Source organism: Etheostoma spectabile, chromosome 24 (genome assembly GCF_008692095.1).
Source record: "Etheostoma spectabile isolate EspeVRDwgs_2016 chromosome 24, UIUC_Espe_1.0, whole genome shotgun sequence".
NCBI classification, from domain to species: Eukaryota; Metazoa; Chordata; class Actinopteri; order Perciformes; family Percidae; genus Etheostoma; species Etheostoma spectabile.
In genome coordinates, this window is record NC_045756.1 from 8,693,110 (window position 1) to 8,697,174 (window position 4,065).

Genomic DNA, 4,065 nt, shown 5'->3' on the forward strand with positions numbered 1-4,065 from the left:
GCACTCAGACAGTCACCGCCGCCTCGTAAAAAATAAAAAAAATAAAATAAAAGAGGGAAGTTTAGGCTTTTATCTTTCCCAGGCCATTTTAATGCACACTTTGTGACAGCTTGGTTTCTCCAGCATCTTAGGTGATACACAACTGAGGCGGAGACCCCAATTAAAGACGGAGGGAAAATGAAGAGTGACACGGAGGGAAGGTGATGCCAGATAAAACCGTGCGAGGGGAAGAAAAACAAAGAGGAAAAAAAAGAGGAAAAAGGTTTAGATCTGCATGGCTTTTTTTTTTTATAACCCCACTCTTGTCTGGGCCCTGCCTTCGTTAACTCAGTTAGGCCTGTTACATTAGCCGCTGTAATGCTTTATGTACTGTACCAATTCAATTATTTGTTTCTGCGACTTGGCCGCGGCAGGAAGCGAGGAGAGAGGCACTCACATAAATTCTTGCTGTTAATTTCCAAGTAATGCAGTGGCCGTGATCATTTAAGACAAGACAATGATACCGTTCAGGAAAGAGACATCTCTGAAGGATGTTTTTTTTTGTTGTTGGTTTCTCTCCCTCCTCTCGCTTGCAGAACATCACGGTGACAATCGGTTCACATGAGCGTCCCGGAAGCCCTTGATTAATGTAATACAATAAGAAAATTGGGAGGCAAAATGCCCGCGCACGTCTCCTTTCGAATATTTGACTCGACAAATGAAATTCCCTCTGACTGTCTCCCCCCTGCCCCTCTGTCAAGGACCCCTCAATCGTTTTCTTTGTCATCAATCAATAGACATGACAGTGACAAACACTCGGAGGTCCCCGTCTTCACTTTTTTTTTTTTTTTGCTTTTGCTTCGCGGCCCTCATTGTCAGCTTGCCGACAGTGTATTTCCATGTCAACTTTTGAGGTGTCAAAAAGATGGCACGGGGGGGGGGGGAACGCACGGAGGAGGGCAGTCACCAGCAGGAAGCAACGCCAGTTCATTTGTGTCAATCTGTGATGGAGACGGCGGTCGTTAATTCATACGTTAACGCACGTGGAGCCGCAGGTCAAGAACGTGGATGCAGGATATCTACTCTGTATGGCCGCTTTCAGAAAGCTACACTCTCTAATCTGCAACTCACCACGCACAACACAACAACACACTCAATCTCACAGGTGGTGTTCAGAGCCCTACTGACGGGTTTGGAGTACTGGTTTCAAAACTATTTCATTGTATATAAGTATATAAGTATATGTTACTTGGGTGCGCAGAGCTTGCAGTGCATTCAAACTGATTTGTTTATGCATCGACCATTTCGAGAAATTCTAGAAGCATTGGTCGGGTCTTCCTGCTACCACCTCCTGGTCCAGGTACGGCCAGGATGTAAAGGTTGTCGGTCTTCCTGGCTACCAACCTCTGGTCCAGGTACGGCCAGGGATGTAGAAGATTGGCTCGTCTTCCTGCTACCAACCTCCTGGTCCAGGTACGGCCAGGGATGTAGAAGGTTGGTTGGTCTTCCTGGCTACCAACCTCCTGGTCCAGGTATGGCCAGGATGTAGAAGGTTGGTTGGTCTTCCTGGCTACACCTCGGTCCAGGTACGGCCAGGGATTAGAAGGTGGCTGGTCTTCCTGGCTACCAACCTCCTGGTCCAGGTACGACCAGAGATGTAGAAGGTTGGCTGGTCTTCCTGGCTACCAACCTCCTGGTCCAGGTATGACAAGCAATGTAGAAGGTTGGCTGGTCTTCCTGGCTACCAACCTCCTGGTCCAGGTATGACAAGCAATGTAGAAGGTTGGCTGGTCTTCCTGGCTACCAACCTCCTGGTCCGGTACGGCCAGGGTGTGGAAGGTTGGTTTAATTGCATGAAAATGTAAGGAGTCGAAGTACAAAGTCCGCTGTAAAATTATGACTCCAGTAAAGTACAGATACCCAACATTTCTACTTAGTAAGGTAATGATGTATTTGTACTTCATTACTGGAACCTGAACTTTACAAAGCTGGAAATCCAGCTTTACGTGTCAGTAGTGTGACCATAAAGGGAAATTACAACCCAAAATGAGTGATATTTTCACTAAAGGGGGATATTGGCATCGTTATCTGAAGCTGAGAGCCACTTACCAAGCGGTGAGTTGGGAGTGAGAACAGGCTGTCTAAGGACAACAAGACTTGCATGCAATGTACGACAACCTACCACAGGAACCTGTAAAAATGACCTGCACCTTAAAGCCACTTTCAACCTTAAATGTCTCACTCCGGTGTCTTCATGTGGTACGTTGTGTCTGAGCAATCATTCACCACTGTTGCTCATCACAAAAACAAAGATGTGGGCTTTGTCCTGGACCTTAACAAGAGATCCAGCTACAAAGAAGCTGGACTTACGCTAGTGAAATCTGCTGGCAACTGGAATACATTTTCTGGACATCAGGGCTCATTTTCTGTCTCTTGGTTGATCTTGTGACGAATGATGTGAAGCGTTGCATTTACACTTGGATGTAAACTCACAAGTTTCTTTCATCTCATCATGGTCAATGTGTTACCTCCAGGCTAGCAGTAACGGCACCACACATTAGATCACTGGCTCTCTGGATTCAAAAGAGCTGTTCTTCTCAACACTTCTGATTGGACTGTCCTTGATCAAAGGGAGAATGAAAGACATGCTAAAATCAGTGTCTTTAACACTACAGATGACATGTTTATCTCCGCAGAGAGACACTCTGGTGCAAGGAAGAAAAGAAATCAGGTCTAAGAAGGCTCCAAAGGCTTTTCCGGGTGGTGGAAAATATACAAAAATGCAATAAAACGCCGGTGTATTAGAAACATCGAGCAACAATTATTGCAGTTTAATTCCACCACCCAGGCTGGACTGACTCACACACTACGGTATGTACTGTCATCATTTCTGTGGAAAACAAGTTAGAGCTTTGGACACCTGACCGTCTGAAACGAGTTTGGTAAATGAATGCATATTACTCTGTTAGCGGCAAGGTCAAAGTCAAGAATCAGTTACCTTGTCAACGTGAGGCCAGGTGGAACTCACCTGGTAATTAGGAAAATGTATAAAGGTTGGCAGAGATGGACTAAGAGGTTAATTATTAGTGGGTTATCTTGTGAAATACCTCAGGTGCATGTGTTAAATAATACCTTGTTTCAACAGCCAGTCCATCAGTCAGACCCTCTCAACAGGTTAGCCATTTTGAGAGAATGGACAGACAATATCTCCTTTAAAAAACTACAACTGACTAAAATTATACCTCTGACGTGTTACAGTTGCTATTGAGGTGCATACATGAAATAGTTTAAACTAGACTCTATATACTCTTAGGGTTGGGCATTCTGATTCCAATTCCCTCTTTTGCTGCGGTTCTTTCGAGGGTCTATGCAATTCTTTGACTATTAGTGTCTTCACCCCGTGAAATCGATCCTCTCCAAACTTAATGGGTTTTTCCTCCATGCTGGACCCTTCTACTAAGTTTTAGAAAATCGAGACAGAGTTTTAGTAATCCTGCTGATAGACAGACGAACCAAAACACATGACCTCCTTAGGGGATGACGGAAGAGAGAGCTCTTTTTTAAATACAATTGGTAAAGCCACAACGTATCTGTTGCCGAATTGATCAGAAATGGTATTCAAATACGCATTCCGTATGCTCTTAAAACACAGAAAACCAAATTAATAAAGATAAAACATAAAACCCCACAGAAAAGGGACGGAGCCGTGGTACAACCCTTCGCCGAGCGCCCCCATTGATCGGACATTGGGGTAATGCAATGCAAAATAGAAAGTGGAAAGAGGAAAGTCAGTCATGGCTATGGACAGCGTCATGTAAAAGAAGTGTGTTAACTTTTTTCCAGTTTCACTTAGATATGTTGTACAAAATTGTGTCAATTTGTGCGCGGAAAATCAACCTAAATGACCCTGTTCCCGCATGATAGTTTCATTAAAGTATACGCTGCATAGTTGTTGTGTTTGGGGATTAAGGTAACGGTAACTCTTCAAAACAAAAAAAAAGAAATCCCATTTCGCTGCATTTGCTTGCCATCAATTAAGCGAAAAAAAAGACATCCTGATACCTCCTTCACCACCCCGCCACCTTT

The 4,065-nt window shown here is 44.3% G+C and overlaps 1 long non-coding RNA gene across 1 annotated transcript in view; it reads left to right on the forward strand.

Moving 5' to 3' along the window:
• The first annotated feature begins 1,916 nt into the window (after positions 1-1,916).
• LOC116674098 (uncharacterized) overlaps positions 1,917-4,065 on the forward strand; it is a 19,056-nt gene continuing 16,907 nt past the window's right edge. Inside the window, exon 1 of the long non-coding RNA XR_004327973.1 lies at positions 1,917-1,928. This is a non-coding gene — a long non-coding RNA (uncharacterized LOC116674098). The remainder of the gene's footprint in view (positions 1,929-4,065) is intronic.